A 20,946-nucleotide genomic window follows, 5' to 3' on the forward strand; every position below is an offset into this window, starting at 1 on the left:
TTTTTATTTTATAACATATTATTTCACTGATTTCGCTAAATATTTGAAGTTGTGCTCTTGCAATCGTAGTAGAACATAATTTTACTTTCTCTGCGTGAAGGAGTATTGCTGCTTATTGAGCTTTCACCACATCCAGTCTTTCTCTTTGAACGCCTGAAGCAAGTATCAAGTGTCAAGTAGCACAAAAGAAGTAGTCGTGTTGTGCCGGGAGCTGACAGTATGAATGGGATAACAAGATTTTCGACGTGAAGAAACAGCACACCAACTGCGTTAAAAAACTATTTTTAACGCGACTAGTGTGCTGTTTCTTCAGACCGGTAATTTTCAAAAGCAGTTGCTGAAAATCATGAACAAAATCCTGAATGAGATTGGTCTTTGCGATCGATAGAGCTCCACCCGTCCGAATACAGCATCTTTCACATGCTGCGTCACATGTGATGCAGCATGTGAAGTTGCTGTATTTGGACAGGTTACACTATACAAAAACGGTTCAAATGACTCTAAGCATTATGGGACTTAACATCTGAGGTCTTTGGTCCCCTACACTTAGAACTGCTTAAGCCTAACTAACCTAAGGACATCACACATATCCATGCCTGATGCAGGATTCGAACCTGCGACTGTGGCACGAGCGCGGTTCCGGGTTGTAGCGCCTAGAACCGCTCGGCCACAGCGGCCGGCAACGCTATACAGATCTATTACACACACAGACCAGCCTCCAACGGAGGTGGTACTTCGGAATCTCACACACACACACACACACACACACACACACACACACACACAGGCACAAAAGAAAGGCTGTTGCTTTTTTTTCATTGGATTACGAGGCGTGCCCATTCAGTCATCTCAATAGTGGAATGCGAATAATGATGATGAGAGCATAGGAACAACACAGCGGCGTAAACTTCCGACCTGGCCACGATTCGAACCCGGCCAGCGCGCTTAGCTGTCCGCCAGGCCGTCGTGCAGCTGCCGCCGCGCCGGTTGTTATTGCGTTCCACTCTGTTGTGTTCCTTCGTCCGTCAGTTGTTTACTGTCTCTCCTGGGGTTAGGCTGAGGTGTAGTGGTCTGCCACGTCTGGCTGTTGCGACTGATGCAGCACAGCTTTCACTTGCTTTCTTGCTACCGTCGCAACTCCGACCGGTAAATACATTTGTTTGCTAGGTTTCTGCTTCCATTCTGTTTATGATTATTTTCCGCCGTCTTCTTCTTACTGAGTTCGAAGTTTCCTTTTCCAGTTTTTGTTCTTCTGAGTTTCTTTGGGAGTAATATGATATTCCACTCACATTTCTGCGTACCTCTCTTTTCGATACATTTCTGTGTCATCCGCCTCTATGCAGTTTCCTTGCAATGCACTTATGGTCTGAGCTCGGTGCTCGTTCCGTTTTTCTCACTGCATGACATTTCTTCCAGTGAAACGTATCTTGTTACGTTAAAACAAAATTGGCAAGTCCTCAAATGAGATCAGGTGTTGTGCTCTACATTCCGTTTGGTTGACTTCACTACTGATCCGCACATTATGGACGTACTACTAAAGGGGTTCTGACTTCTCACTTCCAGTACTATCAGGCGTGGGTAGTGTTTGAACGACATGGTGCACAGCCGTACTGGAGGGTTATTTGTTCGCCAGTTCTTGGTTGAAACCTTTCTGGAAAGATCGATCCATAGAGACGGTCATAAACCATGGCCATCACGTTCAGCAGATATAACCCCTCGTGAGCTTTCTGTGGGGTGGCGCGAAGAATACAGTGCGCAGTTCACAAAGCAATGTGCAAATTTGGTCATAAACCATGGCCACCACCTTCACCACATATAACTCCTTGTGACTTTTTTGTGGGGTGACGTGAAGAATAAAGTGCGCAGTTCACAAGTAAATGTGCAAACTCTTGCAGCACACAATACGAGATGCTGTAGAGACAGTGAGTTGGCCGAATTTAGTTATTTGCCGCCCCATGCATGCATGCATACCCCTCATTTCGACATAAATGCACCACCAAGTAACGTACAGCTGTACGTGACTGACTGCTTCGTCTGCTGGTGTTAATAATAATGCATATTGATCTCACCACGCTCAAGATGGGCGAAGATGTTTAAGGTGTGCTTCCTTCGTAGTAAATTTGCCATAATCTAGTTGCTGTTTTATGGCAGAATTCATGGAGAGGACAGAAAGACTGTTGACTCGGTCCTGCGACATGGATGATTGCAAATAATTCTTGAGCCTTTTGAGGAGCCACAAATAGCACCCAGCCGAACAGCTGATTTCATAGATTCACAAAAATATTCGTAGGGCAATCTCCAAATCAGGAAACAGTTACTGAACGTGGTTATCACGTAACACTCTATACAAAGCACTTAAGGAGGAGGTTTTCATTTCGTTGCTCTTCACGTGTGCTTTAAAATGAATAATCTCATCACTAAAAAATTCCTCCAAGTTGTCTTTGTGACACTGTTGCAGTTTTCTAGCACATTTCAATAGTTCAATGTTGTCTCGTACAGGATAACTAGTTAGGAACTCAAAACTTTTATAAAATTCTTCCAAATACGTTTACTTCCTTTTGTCCAATTGAGATATCAATCTGCCTATAATAACCAGAAGTGTATTTACTCGAATATCTTTCTTTCCGTCACAAGTAGTAACAAGCTCTGCCGTTTCGTCCACTTTCAATTTTCATGACTTTTCCCGTTTCGTGGCTATTTAGTACAAATTTATATTCATCACATCTTTTCGATGCCAGGTTTTTCACATGTTCGTACATAGAACAATTCTCTCGAACGTATTAAAGTAAAGATTCGCACAGCTTTATTACAGTCCCAATACCGGTATCAACGTTTTGCAATAATTTATGTATTTGCAGCATCAAATCTCTTCCATGTTGCTGACAAAAAAGTTATAATTATCGCAGTTTCCAGAAACTGCAGACTGCTTAGCATTCCAGTCTCCTTGCATATTAATGAAGCGTTTTTAGTTTCATAAACCTGAATAACTTCCAAAGCCGATATTACACTCCTGAAAATTGAAATAAGAACACCGTGAATTCATTGTCCCAGGAAGGGGAAACTTTATTGACACATTCCTGGGGTCAGATACATCACATGATCACACTGACAGAACCACAGGCACATAGACACAGGCAACAAAGCATGCACAATGTCGGCACTAGTACAGTGTATATCCACCTCTCGCAGCAATGCAGGCTGCTATTCTCCCATGGAGACGATCGTAGAGATGCTGGATGTAGTCCTGTGGAACGGCTTGCCATGCCATTTCCACCTGGCGCCTCAGTTGGACCAGCGTTCGTGCTGGACGTGCAGACCGCGTGAGACGACGCTTCATCCAGTCCCAAACATGCTCAATGGGGGACAGATCCGGAGATCTTGCTGGCCAGGGTAGTTGACTTACACCTTCTACAGCACGTTGGGTGGCACGGGATACATGCGGACGTGCATTGTCCTGTTGGAACAGCAAGTACCCTTACCGGTCTAGGAATGGTAGAACGATGGGTTCGATGACGGTTTGGATGTACCGTGCACTATTCAGTGTCCCCTCGACGATCACCAGAGGTGTACGGCCAGTGTAGGAGATAGCTCCCCACACCATGATGCTGGGTGTTGGCCCTGTGTGCCTCGGTCGTATGTAGTCCTGATTGTGGCGCTCACCTGCAAGGCGCCAAACACGCATACGACCATCATTGGCACCAAGGCAGAAGCGACTCTCATCGCTGAAGACGACACGTCTCCATTCGTCCCTCCATTCACGCCTGTTGCGACACCACTGGAGGCGGGCTGCACGATGTTGGGGCGTGAGCGGAAGACGGCCTAACGGTGTGCGGGACCGTAGCCCAGCTTCATGGAGACGGTTGCGAATGGTCCTCGCCGATACCCCAGGAGCAACAGTGTCCCTAATTTGCTGGGAAGTGGCGGTGCGGTCCCCTACGGCACTGCGTAGGATCCTACGGTCTTAGCGTGTATCCGTGCGTCGCTGCGGTCCGGTCCCAGGTCGACGGGCACGTGCACCTTCCGCCGACCACTGGCGACAACATCGATGTACTGTGGAGACCTCACGCCCCACGTGTTGAGCAATTCGGCGGTACGTCCACCGGGCCTCCCGCATGCCCACTATACGCCCTCGCTCAAAGTCCGTCAACTGCACATACGGTTCACGTCCACGCTGTCGCGGCATGCTACCAGTGTTAAAGACTGCGATGGAGCTCCGTATGCCACGGCAAACTGGCTGACACTGACGGCGGCGGTGCACAAATGCTGCGCAGGTAGCGCCATTCGACGGCCAACACCGCGGTTCCTGGTGTGCCCGCTGTGCCGTGCGTGTGATCATTGCTTGTACAACCCTCTCGCAGTGTCCGGAGCAAGTATGGTGGGTCTGACACACCGGTGTCAATGTGTTCTTTTTTCCATTTCCAGGAGTGTATTTCTACCGAGTTAACGTTTAGACTATAGCATACATCGTGAAGTGTTTCTGAGGGAGTGAGTTACAAATGGAATATACACAGCGGGAGGCCTCATTTGGTTAATTCTCGCTTGGAAACTAGAATAATGACCAACCGTACTGCTTGCTTTGTCATATCATTGACCCCTACTGAAATGAATGTCGAAATCATATTTGTTAAAAATTTTATTAATGAATCAGCCAATTCCACTGGCGTGTGCCCTGAGTTTGAGACAGAAATAAATCTTTCAACAGAAAATCCGTTTTTTGATGTCTACCTTGTCACAAAAGACAGCTGATCCGCATGTATAATAGCGGGGATGGAGTCTACTATGGAGGGAAAATATTTAGTTTCCTGCGATTCATCATGTAAAATATACTTTACCGCACTTTATGCCACAAAGAAGATAAAAAATTATGTGCTCACTTTTCGTTTGTATCTGTGAAGTTACATATTTATAGCTAGAAAACGACAAATTCTGTTATTAGCTGTGGTGCCATCTCGAAATTTCCGCAACGCGTAGATCCAGACCCATAGTTGTTCCCGAAATATAAGCGTTGCGTGGAAAAGTTCTTGACCACAGCAACAACTCGTTCTAAAAAGTTCCTCCAATAGTTTACTTCTATCTCAGGCTGAAGTGGTTGTTTCTTATCTATTCCCCACGAGATTTGTCAATGTATCTTATAAAGTTAACGCATGTTAGCTATTTTCAACTGAACGTTCATGGGGATTTAATCAGGAGTGACGGTTTTTCCAGTCATTAAATCCCACAGCCGGCCGTGGTGGCCGTGCGGTTCTAGGCGCTGCAGTCCGGAACCGCTGGACTGCTACGGTCGCAGGTTCGAATCCTGCCTCGGGCATGGATGTGTGTGATGTCCTTAGGTTAGTTAGGTTTAAGTAGTTCTAAGTTCTAGGGGACTGATGACCTAAGATGTTAAGTCCCATAGTGCTCAGAGCCATTTGAACCATTTAAATCCTACATTAGGTATTGTAAACTTTGATACTACATTAAACGGTAAACATGAAACACAGAACAGGATTGCTACTCAAACTTGAAAAAAAAATATTCCCTGAGATTCCCAGGTGTGAGTGTTAGGAGGAAGGTACCATCAAGAAGCTCCTGATAAAGAGGAACGAGAGGGGGGTGGGACAGCATAACACGGTAATGAGTTTCCGTTCCTCTCACCTGAGCTATATGCCAGCCATAAGCAGTAGTTAAACCCCAGTTTTTAAACGTCGATAATTTATATGGAATAATAATATTCATATAATTAATCACTTTGAAACATCAAATAATTTAAAATTGTGAATTATAGAAATGTACAAAATTTATTTTCAGTGGTAGGTTAAAAACGCGGAACTCTCTGAGATAATACGAAATTCCTTGACATTTTTGTGATTTTTTCAGGTAGAATGTAATTCCCCAGAATTTCAGGTTTTCCAGAAGAATCATCACCCTGCAAAATAAGTCCCCTTGCTTTTGTTGATACTCTGCATTCCTCGTCGTTCTGAAAAACATGTCTTTATTTATATACATCGGAAAATTAGTACATTGTCTGCACGAATTACGAAGTCGCAATCGAAATTTCGCGCGACATTAACCTGTTAATCTGATAGCGAAGGAATTAATTTATTATCTGATTCGCTGGAGCGTCATGATCTGTATCACTATCATCATTCGCTTTATATGCATTTACGTCAACTGAAATCATTGTTTCCGCCCCATTGCTATTGTTTCTAATATCGGAAACGCCTGACTCATAAAAACCACACGTTGCACTCTTTTCGTGGTCGTTCGCACATTGTTACAATCTGATGTTCCTAGAATCGAGTTCGAACTGGCTGTGTCTGATTTTTAAACAGCATTTCGACTTTTGCACTCTTTCTCACAATATCCTCTTTACTTATTGCCTTATCTTGCGTGAGTTTCTGACACGAGAACCACTTACTAGTTTCTTATGGATGGCGGTTATCACTGAAACAATCGGCTTCCACTTATGTCGGTTTTCTTCGACGCCAGAGTAACCAGACTCTTAAAAACCGCTCAAAATAACAGGTTTTTGAAATAACAGATTTTCTGTTTTTTATTCGTATATTTCTTGTAATAAATGCAGAAATCGAAACAAGAGGATACAATGTTGATTGCTTAGTTTCATGATACATAGAATAAAAATATGAAATTAAATGGGCAAATGAAAGAACACTTCGTCCGGCCACCGTTCACTTCTTTTCTCAAAAAATGAGGTATGATTGAATACTACAAGAAATCAGCAGTATTCTCTTATTGATTCTAATTTTTTGTAAGTATGCTCAAAAATCATGCTGTAATCGAATATCATACCACTATTTAGGCATTACGAAGTCAGTGAGAAAGAGTGAAAACTGAGATTGAAGAACTTTTTAACTTTCGTATGTTGGTCCGTTTCCAGAGGCTGTTAGCTTATAAATGCTTATTATGTAGACACAGGCAACATATGAGATACTTTATATTTTTATCGTAACTATGAGTGAATTGTTGTTTTTAAATTTTGTCCTGGTATGATGTCTCAAGTTTGTTGTGGTTCAAGCACGCGTTTTTTTATCTTTTAAACCAAATGGAGCATTGTACTTCATTGATATCGCACTTCGTAAAATGCTTGCAGACTAGGGATGGTGTCATTCTGTAATTCAACTGATGTCTGACGAAAGAACTGAGAAACTAAATTATAGACCAGATGGGGCAAGTCTTGCACAGTGCATGTATGTAGGCAAACAATCTAAATGGCCACACCACATGACGACATGTACATTATTGCCTCAGCAACGGGCTACCATAGAGAAGAAATAAAAACGTTGAGGTTCGCCGATGACATTGTAATTCTGTCAGAGACAGCAAAGGACTTGGAAGAGCAGTTGAATGGAATGGACAGTGTCATGAAAGGAGGATATAAGATGAACATCAACGAACAAAACGAGGATAATGGAAAGTAGTCTAAGTCTGGTGATGCTGAGGGAATTAGATTAGGCAATGAGACAGTTAAAGCAGTAAAGGAGTTTTGCTATTTGGGGAGCAAAATAACTGATGATGGTCGAAGTAGAGAGGATATAAAATGTAGACTGGCAATGGCAAGGAAAGCGTTTCTGAAGAAGAGAAATTTGTTAACATCGAGTATAGGTTTAAGTGTCAGGAAGTCATTTCTGAAAGTATTTGTATGAAATGTAGCAATGTATGGAAGTGAAACATGGACGATAAATAGTTCGGACAGGAAGAGAATAGAAGCTTTCGAAATGTGGTGCTACAGAAGAATGATGAAGATTAGATGGGTAGATCACATAACTAATGAGGAAGTATTGAATAGGATTGGGGAGAAGTTTGTGGCACATCTTGACTAGAAGAAGGGATCGGTTGGTAGGACATGTTCTGAGGCATCAAGGGATCACCAATTTAGTACTGGAGGGCAGCGTGGAGGGTAAAAATCGTAGAGGGAGACCAAGAGATGAATACACTAAGCAGGTCCAGAAGGATGTAGGTTGCAGTAAGTACTGGGAGATGAAGAAGCTTGCACAGGATAGAGTAGCATGGAGAGCTGCATCAAACCAGTCTCAGGACTGAAGACCACAACAACAACAACAACAACAACGGGCTACCAATTGTTACGCCCTGTTCCTATTTTATATTATAACGCAATACGTAAAAACAATGCCAATATTACGACTAAAAACCACTCATTCTCTAAAAAAAGGTTTATTTAAAAAACAAAAATTTGAGCAATGTTGCTACAGCTAATTCGGAATTTTATCCTGTTATTAGCAAAAAATTAAAAAAAACACATGTTATAACCCTGGCCAAACAATTTGCGAAAAGTACCGGTTATTCAGAACAGAAATACCGGTATCGGTTTTATCCGTTCGGTTTTCCCGTCCCTATCTTCTCCTACCGTCACTCTATCATTAACTCTAAAACATAAATCAGAAACTAAACACTAAACAACTGCACTCTTTCCAGTTCCAACTTAAACTGAACTCCCAGCCAGGCGGTCGACTGCTAAAATGAGTGGCGGTATTTTATTTGAATTCGAAGTTAGAAGGGGCATTGTTGAACGTGGACACTAACTACTCTTACGCCTTTGTTGTGGCATCTCGAATCACAGAGCTTAATTAGGAGCAATGTGATTTGCCTCCCTAGCCTAACGACTGAATAAACTCTAAACTCAATGGTCACACTGTAACGATGGAACATCATCACTAAAACAGAACCTGTCCTTCTGCGTTGCGTGGCAGTCCGTTCATGAAATCTAAGCTGATGGCTGCCAATGTTATTCATATCCAGTTCATTGTGAGTGAAGTTCGCAGTCTCTTTTCAGGAGTTGCAAATAAAATATTTAAAAAAACAATAACAGCTTATGAGCCACGCCTTTAAATCCGCCGCCCTGTATAATCCACTCCGGCCGGAGTGGCCGAGCGGTTCAAGGCGCTACAATCCGGAATCGCGCGACCGCTGCGGTCGCAGGTTCGAATCCTGTCTCGGGCATCGATGTGTGTGGTTTCCTTAGGTTCGTTAGGTGCTCAGCGCCATTTGAATCATTTATTTTTACAATCCACGGCCTACTCCGCTAGGCGTAAATACGCCTCTGGCGGTGTCAGAAGAGACACTGGCAAAGACATGGACACAACTTGAGTATCACAGAGACGTTCTACGGCAGTGGATACCAACCTGGGGACAATTAGATCTATAGAAGGAAAAATGAAATTCTCTGAGGGATTAAAACAAAAGGATCCAATTTTACTTCAGTCGTGGAACTGAATTATTTTTAAATGAGCATTACTATTATCACTATTTCATAAGGCTGTAACACTGATTATAAAAGTTACGAATAAGCAGGCTATATTTTGTTGCGAAATACTAGCATCAACTTGCGATAAAATGTGGTGGGTTATAGTTTGTGTAAGAAACGTATGACCTTCATCTTCCTCACACAGTACATCACCTACACATATACTTTGTATCATGTGTTCTCTAACAGTAAAATTGAGACGCATAAATCATGTATGCTTAAATATCTCATGAAAATGACTTCTCAAGGTTGTATGTAGCTCCCACAATTGGTCAGATATTGCTTCATTATTCGTTTCACAATAGTAAATGAACTAATTGATGGCAGAACACAACAATAACTTTGTAATACGTAGTAGTCTGCCGTATGACGTACACTGAGTTATTATTATTATTATTATTATTATTATTATTATTATTATTAGTAGTAGTAGTAGTAGTAGTAGTAAATCCGGTGAGACACAAGGGATTGGCATTCAAAAGTCTTCCAATTTCTGCCAGTTCAGAAGTAAGGAATCCAACGCTTAAGTTCAAATGGCTCTGAGCACTATAGGACTTAACATCTATGGTCATCAGTCCCCTAGAACTTAAAACTACTTAAACCTAACTAACCTAAGGACAACACACAACACCCAGCCATCACGAGGCAGAGAAAATCAATGACCCCGCCGGGAATCGAACCCGGGCGCGGGAAGCGTGAACGCTACCGCACGACCATGAGATGCGGGCTCTTAAGTAATTTACAGACTGGAGACATAATTATTGTACACATATCTTAAATTGTTTGATTTTAAATGGGGTGCAAAGTGTGGATGAGACAAATGTCGATAGCGAGAGAAGTAGTGTCATCACTCTGTAAAAAAAAAAAAAAAAATAAATAAATAAATAAACGGTACGGATTGTCTCACTGACTCATAAGTTCGTGAATTAGTAAGACATCTACAAAAACTAAATAGCGTATCATTTATCTTTCGTCATTTTACTAGCTGACGTCTGATTATAGTCAGAGGTAATGGTCTCGGGGAGGTTGGGGAACCACTGTTATGTGGGCAACAAACGGCGCACTCGCGGAGGTGTAAACGTACAAAACTTCGTGACTTAAGCTACCATTTGCAACAAACCGCATCACAGTATATAGCATGGCTCCTGGGAATGATTTTTTTGTAATCAGGCAGAAACTGTTCCTGAGAGATTACGCAACCATGGTGAACTAGTGGGAAGCAGAAAACCCTCTACTTCAAAGAGCATGAGCGGAGCTTAGATAATAGGATTCAGTACTTACAAGCCCAGAAGAGCGGCAGCGAGTATGCCAAGAACTCTTGACAGCAATTCCACAAAGCACCAGGCTCAGCACGAAGCGTCCACTGTCGACGAGAACTCGTCCGCGACTGCGAGTGAGCAACGCGTGGACGACTGCCGACGCGTCCTCACAGCTTCGCTCACACCACCACCCCTCTCCTACCTTCCAAGGAGGGTGTGAAGCTGTGAGGGCGCATGGGTAGCTCTGTAGAGCTGTAACCCGCTACAGACACAGCTGTAATCTACCAGGAAGCTTCCAATCAGCGCACACTCCGCTGCAGAATGAAAATTCGGTCTTGTATATTGATGCCATTCGCGACGAATGGAATTCTATGATAACATTAGAGATTAAATTAGGTCAGACGTATTGATGAATAGCCACATACGGGAGGGTCTACACGTGTGTGAAGTTATAGGGCAGCCAGACGAAAGGAAACAGAGGTGACACCATCACGTGGAGAGGCTAACCAAAATGCCTCACAAGGGGAGGTCACAATGTTCGGGTCACGGATGTACCACCAGCTTTGTACGCTTTTAGTAGCCCATCAGGAGAAGATAACGCACAAGTGGGAAAGCGTACTGCTTAGGCGGTTTCGGGAAAATCGCAAGAGAACTTTTACGCGTCAGTGATGTACCTGAGCGAGCGTTGCAAGAGCGGGCGCCGGTCATATGGTTCGCGTTCAAGATCCGTAATACGTGGATCGATCGATCGAATCCTGCCCATATTCGTTTCAAAATATATGTATATATATATTTTTCAAGACTGCTCATACTTTTTCACACATGTTACATTCAAAAGGCAAAATGACGATAAAGCACGTGTATTTTTATGAACTTTTTATTGACTTTCCAATGATTGGTTGTTTCTTAATGTTCATTGTCACACCAAATACTATAAATATAACTACCGACAACTAACCTACTAAACGCCTACATGTTTCCTGAAACAACTAAACTAATAAATGCCTATAGCTTTCCTGAAAATGTATGTATGCCCGTCGTGATTTCCGAAAACCCTTTTTCCTACAACCGGGGAAGGTACCGAGAGATGCTTTGTTCCTGGACGCTTCTATCTGCAGACACAGGTTTCAAAGACGAGATACAGGCTCGGAAAGCCCAAGTCAAACATCGATAAATGAGGCTGTAAATAACTTTACTCAGTAACACAGTGAGTTGGAATATGCCAGAATATGTGGGTAATGTACGATTAATCGCCGCGAGTGATTAGGCGAGCGGTCTGAGGCGCTGCAGTCATGGACTGTGCGGCTGGTCCCGGCGGAGGTTCGATTCGTCCCTCGGGCGTGAGTGTTTGTGTTTGCCCTTAGGATAATTTAGGTTAAGTAGTGTGTAAGCTTGCGGACTGATGATCTTAGCAGTTGAGTCCCATACGATTTCACACACATTTGAACTTTTTTTTGTACGATTAATCCTCAGATTTGCTTTCGACATTACAAGTTGCCGGGTGATATTTTTCGTACTGACACGGAAAACACTAACTAAAACGGCATCTATTACGTCGAAAGAATACAGTTTGCCCACATGGATAAGAACCTTCAGAGTTTCTGAGGCAAAACAAAACTTGCTGAGATTTTGAAAATAATTCTCTTCCTTCCAACAATTTAGATGCAAACCATGCGTAATGCAACATTTTCGTAAATATCGGTGTCGAAAATTGGCGATGTATGATTGAATTATTTTAATAGCATCTTCACGAGAAGCAATTTCTCGTTTGCTGTCAAGTTTAAAGGCGCTTGGTAAAGATTTTAACTTGCCTACAGAAATGTTGTTGTTGTTTTGTGGTCTTCCGTCCGGAGACTAGTTTGATGCAGCTCTCCATGCGCCTACAAAAATAAAAGTCGCATAATGTTTCTTGTAACAATAATAGGCAAACAGCCAAATAACATTGGAAATTCAATAGAAGTTCAAGCATATACACGTTTTTACATCTTATTGCCTTTCACGTGTAATACGTACGAAATGATATGCCTAATGCTGGAAAAAGAATAAATTAATGAAAAGACACGAGCGGGTATCGATCAGCGGTCTGGAGCTTCAGTGCTGACCACATGGCCGCTGCCAGCTCGTGCTCAGCCTCACACACCGTTACATCGTTCACGCGTAAACTTTTATCACCATTTTCCCCAAATCGCCTAACTAGTTCGCCGTACTACTTGTGCATCATTCGATTTTTAAAAAAATCATAACTTCTGTTATTTGAGATGTGCGTGAACAACATACTATTGGAAAGCAAGCTCTCGAGTTTTACGTGCTTCCCGCTTGGTAGCAGCAGTGGGTGCCTACTTCAGTACTAGTAAAAATGTTTTGTTACACGTTTCGCGCAGTGCGGGTCCGTGATAACTGTGCAACGAGACTTTCATACAAGGTATGATGTGGATCCTCCTACAGCACGGAGCATTAGCGATGGCATGAACAGTTCCGAGAGCAGGTTGTTTGTGTAAAGTTCACATTTTTGGAAGCCGAAGCTGGGACCAACATGAGCGCCTGTAAAGGACGCCAAGGGAGGTCGTGCCGGACCCCCCCCCCCCTCCCCCCTTAGATTTCAGGGAAAGGGAGAAATAAGGGAAAAATTATCTGGATTCTTAAATCATGCTTCTCCAATCTCTGTATATGTAACATGCTAGCCTTCTATCTTCGATACTGTTGCATGAAAAGTTGACGGTTGGTTATGTATAAGCATAAGGAGTTCCGACCATGGCTTTCAAAAAATTTCCTTAGTATTGTTGGTTAGTTTTCTTCACTGAAAAAGAACGATTTTAGTGGTCAATAGAGCCGTAAAACTCTCTCATTGGCTGGCATCAAGACCAACCATCTGGTACCGCTGTATCCAAGTAATTGTTTGTACTCTACGACTAAAAATGTACAAAATTCTTTTAGGCTTTCTACACTCAGAGAATATATCTTGAAGTAATAATAAATCTTGTGAATGACACAATCTAGATCGACTGATAAACAATCTGCAGCCGTCTTCATTGCATTATGAACTATGTGAGCAGCACATACTACACCATTGATGTCACGACCAAACCAGCTCTTTAATTTGTGGAAAATATTGTTCGTTCCTCTTCGATACCGTTCACCAAAGTTTATGTTGGCATTGTTCCCGCAGAATGCTACAGCCTTATCATTAAAATTACATTCTGTGATGGTACCACACAGATAGTTTCCAACGACGTATGCAGTTTCACCAGGCTGCCCTTATAGGGCAGAATTTTCACACATAGGCCTCCAAGAAGCAAGAAATATCGAACAAGTACAGGAAGAGCTTTGTGTTTTCATGATTAGATGCATCAGAAAGAATAGTAATGCACTTCACTGTGCACATTTCTCGCTGCAATTCATCTCGACTGAGTGGAGCAGGCACGTTAACAACAATGGCTTCGCATTTTCTACGGCCACAAGTGAACTTAGACTCGAAGCACTTCTTGTGGACGAAAGACGTACAGTCACTTGAACGAAAGCTATGGTTCTCCTGCACTAAATGGAAGGCCCATGTGGCTTCCGCTGCAGCTAGTTTAAGTTCGAGGCCACTTGGGACAACTTGCCGAAAGAACTTCTCGAAGATGCTGCACTGGTATCTAACAACTTGTGTTTGGCCGTTTTCAAGTGATACTCTATGTCGTACTTCCCTCCAGGAGAAACAGAAAAATCTCCTCCACATTTCGTGCAACGGACATTGGGGTCTGTTCTCCCTCTTTTTATTATGAATTGATACCTGTGTTAAAAGTAAGTAAATGACAGTGTATGAAGATTTGTTTGCTTAAATTTCATTTAATCCGTCTACTATCTATGAATGTCTACAGGAACACAGTTACTACGTAGGAGACTATCAGACTGCCTTTTTGTTTATTTATTATTTGTGTGTAAAAAAATAGTTCTGTTAAATATACATGTTTGATTTCTTAATTTTTTTCTGCTTTGTAAGTGCTGAAAAGAGCAACTTCAAAAGACAGAAATTATCATCATTGGTCAGTCGTATAAGATAAACATACATTCTCGAAGACTTTAATTTAGATCTTTTTAACACGTTGATAGCCACGGCCAAAATGAGTGAACTGCTCCCAGAATCCATGTTAAACGGTTCATACAGTCTGATTCGTCAACTCAGTTGTAGTCCATCTGTCTCCGAATTTTTTTTTAAACCAATTATTGACGAGAAAATAGAGCCTAGGAATTAACTCAGTGTTGAAGTAAAGGGTGGAAAGTTCAGCTCAGATACGCAATAATTTCGTCTTACACCTTAAAGAAATGGAGCTGAAGGAGAAAGTACATTCTCCAGATGGGTTGTGTATGTCTGTGCACTTACTGAATGACCTAACCGCTAATCGCCTTTTACCAGTTATCTCGTGGTTTTTTTGTCCAATTTATGAAGAAACATAAAGTATTTGCGTGGAAGAATGCTTTAAGACAGCGATCCCCAACCTAAGGGTCGCGACCTGACTCCGGTTCAAAAATGGTTCAAATGGCTCTGAGCACTATAGGACTTAACATCTGTGGTCATCAGTCCCCTAGAACTTAGAACTACTTAAACCTAACTAACCTAAGGACATCACACACATCCATGCCAGAGGCACGAGTCGAACCTGCGACCGCAGCGGTCAAGCAGTTCCAGACTGAAGCGCCTAGAACCGCACGCCACTCTGGCCGGCTCTGACTCCGGGACACGAAAATAAAATGCCGGGTCGCACAAACATCTCCTTGTTGTAATTGACAGTGTAGTTACGTAAGTTATTAAATGATCAAATTTTAGTAATAGTGAGTTAATTTTAAAAATTTGGTTTATGAAGGGAAACATATGACTGTATGTTACACAGAAGTTGTACTCATTTTAGTAAATAATGAAATTGCGCGTCGTTAAGAAACTACTTTACTGACGATCGTACTGGGTTTGGCCTAACACTGAGATAAGAGAAGTTCAAAGAGAGTGCAACGTAGGTTCATTCCCGCACGATACAGCAGGAGCATTTGCTGGGACTGGACAGTGGACACTAATCTGAAATAATAATTTCCATCAATCAACAGCAAACGAACGCGGATAAGAAACCTATTTTCAGTCAATTTAGAATCCTGTAATTTGTCGGATTCAAATGTTGACTCGTTAATTGTGTGTCGTGTGACAGGTTTTTGGACATCTTGTTCTCAAGAGAACCCGCTTTAGCAGAACAAGTGCTGAAATTTCTAATGCCTTTAGATTCGTTATGTAAGTGTGAATCAGGGTTATCAATATTGATGTTCCTGAAGAAAATAAATAGGCCTATAAACCGATTGGAAGTTGAACCAGTTCTAAGGAAAAAGAAAACGTCTTTTGAACAGAATTTGGAGTTCATAGATAAAAATACAGTTACATAGTTGTCACTAATAGAGGAAAACCTAAGGTAATATAAATGTGAAAATGTAATTATCATTTTATTGTAGAAAGTTGACGCTCGAAATACATTGTATACTGTGAAGACTTTAGAAAGTGTCTTAATTTGCTTCATTATCAGACACACGAGAACTTGGCCTATTTGCCTCCTGTAAGTGCTATTGGGGTCCTGGCGGCATCGTTAGAAATGTTAACCGTGCCAGCTGTTCATATTTTCTCATTGTTGCTAACGTGATTAGATCTGACAATTTTTGCACTGTAGCTGCCTGGCAAAGTGTTGTTACAATAATAAGTTGAATTTAATTTCATATTCTTTGCTACTTACCAGTATTGTATATCAAAATAAGTCTCTGTAATGCCAAATAACTTTTTTTAAAAAAGTTCACCTGGGCAGGCTGCGAGGGAGAAGGGGAAACGCCGTAGGGCTGACAACGTTTACGAGCTCGCACACTTCAGTAATGTATCTTCTCTGTGCGAAAGACTGTATTCTCGCAAGTTTTAGCATCAATGTGGAAAGGCAGGAGAAGAACTAACGGCAAATTTTTCAAACGTTCCACTGTATAGTGAAAAAATTTTAGTGGTACATGAAGAGAAGGCAAAAAAAAACCGGGCCAGGACAAAAACATTTGGGAACCTCTGCTTTAAGACATTTTAACAATCAAAAGAACCTTTGTTTGCATTACCGTTAGCGAAACACAGTATACATTTTTCGTCTGAAACTAAAATATTTGTATGAAATTTTGTATGCCCCAATCTCTTACTTTATTCCAAGTGGGAAAATAAAAATTCTGTTTCACTCCGTCCAGATGACTTACTATATATGTTCCTGACTCCTAAAACCTGTTAATCATACATATTTGCTACGCATGTTTTCGTGTCTGGCTTATGCAGAAACTCGTTTCCTACGGGCTAACTCGCAGTTAGCGGTACTTCAGCGTGGTGGCGGGGCCCTACGATATTAAGCAGGAGGGCCTGTACGAGTTTCTTTAACTCTTCAATTTATAACGAAACAGGGGAGAGAGTCCTTTGGATATGACACGCAAAGTGGCGTAGCAATGATTACAACAAAGGCGTCTGTCGTTGCAGCAGTATCTCCTCTCCAGCTTTCTCCTCCGGGTGCGAAAATATTTCGTTGGTGCCCATCTACATTTGGAAAAATGATTACGACAATAAAATAAGAGAAATCAGAGCTCGCATGGTATGATTTAAGAGTTCGTCTTACCCGCACTCCGAGAGCGGAACGGTAGAGAAATACTTTCAAGGTGGTTCGATGAACCCTTTTCCAGGCACTTAATTGTGAATAGGAGAATAGGGGTGTAATGTTGTAGATGTAGATCTGAATGCGGAATTCTGTTCAGTCGTTTCCGATTTTAGAGGCGAGCATTGTGGCGTCGTATGCGTGTGTACGTGATTGTTTGGAGTAGGTTTGGTATCGAACAGTGAAACTGCCAGGTTGTTATAATTAAAGGTGAATCTGCACGGACATCCAGTGTGGGCTGTAGTTATCGCAGGTCAAAACATCTTGTTACATATGCCGATCCGTTAATGCAGAACTAAATTTCACTGGGAATAATTTAGCTCCAATTTTGGCCATCAGATTCAAATCTGGCGCTGTACTACATCTCGTCGACGTCTCCAGTGCTCGTATTGAACAAACAGTGTAAGCGGCGCTTAATAATAAAATCAACATAATGTCTTTTGAATGAAATTACAATGAAATACAGACCATTAGCTGCTTACAGGCGTCGATAAATATAATTTGTTTGACCTTTTCTGCTCACATTCCGTGCCTAGTCCATTACTTATGGAAACATTCTGTACGTCTGCGTTCACAGCGCCAAGTTTGGACCTGGTGGCCAAAATTGGAACTCTTTCAACTTTAATCGGTTCCACACTGGCGCATTAGAAGTTTGGGTACCCTATGATAATTATAGCCCACAGTAGACCTCTGTGAGTAGGTGCACATTAAATTCACCACCCGGTATTAGCTGGCTGAAGGTGGTGTTCGATATAAGACACATTCTTTTAGGGTTAATTGAAGCTAATAAATGTCATTTGTTACCGCGTGAAATTTAGGGTTTTATTTTAAGGCGAGTGTCGCTTTGAATTGTTTACGCTGTTTAACCTTTTGGAGATTTCCGCACAACTTGCAAGGCGATATATTGACGGCTAGCGGTGTCTAATTGTCCACTCTAGTAGTCGAATCTCGAAATCTTCCTGAAAGAAGTTTGATTGCTACAAAGCCTTGAAACAGTGACAAGTTGAACCCCGTCGCCCGGATCAAAGCGAGGCTGGTGGCCCGTGTGAAGTCTCCGTCTTAAATGTGGCTGTGAAGTCAAGTGACGTTGAGTTCGCCGCTAAGCGTATCCTCATTAACCAATCGAGTATTACTTACGTGGCGCAACATAACTCGCGCGACGCCTGTCCCTAAACGAGCATGCATTGTTGAAGGGGCGTCTCCTTGGACGAGACGAAATCCGGAGACTGGATATGTCGTCGTAAAAGACTGACGCAAAAAAGTTGCAACACCAAGGAGTTGTGCAACATAAACGAAAGTTGGCAGGCGTGTTTCTACATCTGAAAGATGGTGGGTTCGCTACTAGCGCCACTATGAGAATGCAAATCATGTTTGTTTTAAATACACGCTGTAACGGTCTTGCGCGTTAGTTACCTTTAAAACTGGACGTCGTTTGTCATTAGTGAAGAATGCCTTTAAGGCGACAAGGACTCCATAATCAGCACCTCACTGAGTTTGAACAGGCTCGTATGATAGGACCACGAGAAGCCGGACGTTCCTTCTCCGACATTTCTGAACGACTCGGCAGGAAGTGAAGCGCATAGTGACAGACATCCCTGGGGCTGTGAAGCAGCTGAATGGGTTGAAAATAAACAAATCGCCAGGTCCTCATGGGATTCCAATTCGGTTTTACAGAGAGTGCTCTGCATTGGTTCCTTACTTAGCGAATCTCTTGCCCAACTTCAAGTCCCGAGCGACTGGAAAAAAGCGCAGGTGACGCCTGTATATAAGAAGGGTAGAAGGACAGTTCCTCAAAGTTACAGACCAATATCCTTAACATCGGTTTGTTGCAGGATTCTAGAACATATTCTCAGTTCGAATATAATGAATGTCCTTGAGACAGAGAAGTTGCTGTCCATGCATCAGCACGGCTTTAGAAAGCATCCCTCCTGCGAAACGCAACTCGCCATTTTTCACGTGCCCACACCTACTACAGTAGAATAGTTTATATGCCAACTAGCTCTGCAGATGATGAAGAAATTGAAGAAATGTATGATGAAATAAAAGAAATTATTCAGATAGTGAAGGGAGACGAAAATTTAATAGTCATGGGTGACTGTAATTCGGTAGTAGGAAAAGGGAGAAAAGGAAACATAGTGGATGAACATGGATTGGGGCTAAGAAATGAAAGAGGATGCCGCCTGATAGAATTTGGCACAGACCACAACTTAATCATAGCTAACACTTGGTTCAAGAATCATAAAAGATGGTTGTATACATGGAAGAATCCCGGAGATACTAAAAGGTATCAGATAGGTTTTAAATTGTAAGACATTTACAGGGGCAGATGTGGACTCTGACCACAATCTATTGGTTATGACTTGTAGATTAAAACTGAAGAAACTGCAAAATGGTGGGAATTTAAGGAGATGGGACCTGGATAAACTGAAAGAACCAGAGGTTGTACAGAGTTTCAGGAAGAGCATAAGGGAACAATTGACAGGAATGTGGGAAAGAAATACAGTAGAAGAAGAATGGTTAGCTTTGAGAGATAAGGTAGTGAAGGCAGCAGAGGATCTAGTAGGTAAAAAGACGACGGCTTGTAGAAATCCTTGGGTAACAGAAGAAATATTGAATTTAATCGATGAAAGGAGAAAATATAAAAATGCAGTAAATGAAACAGGCAAAAAGGAATACAGACGTCTCAAATGAGATCGACAGCAAGTGAAAAAAGGCTAATAGGGGTGGCTAGAGGACAAATGTAAGGATGTAGAGGCTTATCTCACTAGGGGTAATATAGATACTGCCTACAGGAAAATTAAAGGGACCTTTGGAGAAAAGAGAACCACTTGTATGAATATCAAGAGCTCAGATGGAAACCCAGTTCTAAGCAAAGAAGGGAAAGTAGAAAGGTGGAGGGAGTATATAGAGTGTCTATACAAGGGCAATGTACTTGAAAACAATATTATGGAAATGGAAGAGGATGTAGAGGAAGATGAAATGGGAGATACGATACTGCGTGAAGAGTTTGACAGAGCACTGAAAGACCTGAGTCGAAACAACGTCCCGGGAGTAGACAACATTCCATTAGAACTACTGACAGCTTTGGGAGAGCCAGTCCTGACAAAACTCTACCATCTGGTGAGAAAGATGTATGAGACAGGCGAAATACCGTCAGACGTCAAGAAGAATATAATAATTCCAATCCCAAAGAAAGCAGGTGATGACAGATGTGAAAATTACCGAACTATCAGTTTAACAAGTCACGGATGCAAAATACTAAAGTGAATTCTTTACAGGCGAATGGAAAAACTGGTAGAAGCCGACCTTGGGAAAGATCAGTTTGGATTCCGTAGAAATATTGGAACACGTGAGGCCGTACTGACTCTAAAGACTTATCTTAGAAGAAAGATTAAGGAAAAGCAAACCTACGTTCCTAGCATTTGTAGACTTAGAGAAAGCATTTGACAATGCTGACTGGAATACTCTCTTTCAAATTCTGAAGGTGGCAGGGGTAAAATACAGGGAACGAAAGGCTATTTACAATTTGTACAGACCAGATGGCAGTTATAAGAGTCGAGGGGCATGAAAGGGAAGCATTGGTTGCGAAGAGAGTGTGACAGGGTTTTAGCCTCTCCCGGATGTTATTCAATCTGTATATTGAGCAAGCACTAAAGGAAACAAAGAAAAATTCCGAGTAGGTATTAAAATCCATGGAGGTTCGCCGATGACATTGAAATTATGTCAGAAACAGCAAAGGGCTTAG

General features: G+C 42.1%; 1 protein-coding gene across 3 annotated transcripts in view; it reads right to left on the minus strand.

Moving 5' to 3' along the window:
* LOC126284341 (lysocardiolipin acyltransferase 1-like) overlaps nucleotides 1-20,946 on the minus strand; it is a 297,024-nt gene that overhangs the window by 207,175 nt on the left and 68,903 nt on the right. Inside the window, exon 1 of one of the 3 annotated variants that reach the window (XM_049983193.1) lies at nucleotides 10,544-10,656. The exons of the other annotated variants lie outside the window; for them this stretch is intronic. The gene's annotated coding sequence lies outside the window, so the exon portion shown is untranslated. Of the gene's footprint in view, nucleotides 1-10,543; nucleotides 10,657-20,946 lie in introns of those variants that run through there. 3 annotated transcript variants of the gene reach the window in all.

Source organism: Schistocerca gregaria, chromosome 8 (genome assembly GCF_023897955.1).
Source record: "Schistocerca gregaria isolate iqSchGreg1 chromosome 8, iqSchGreg1.2, whole genome shotgun sequence".
Taxonomy (NCBI): domain Eukaryota; kingdom Metazoa; phylum Arthropoda; class Insecta; order Orthoptera; family Acrididae; genus Schistocerca; species Schistocerca gregaria.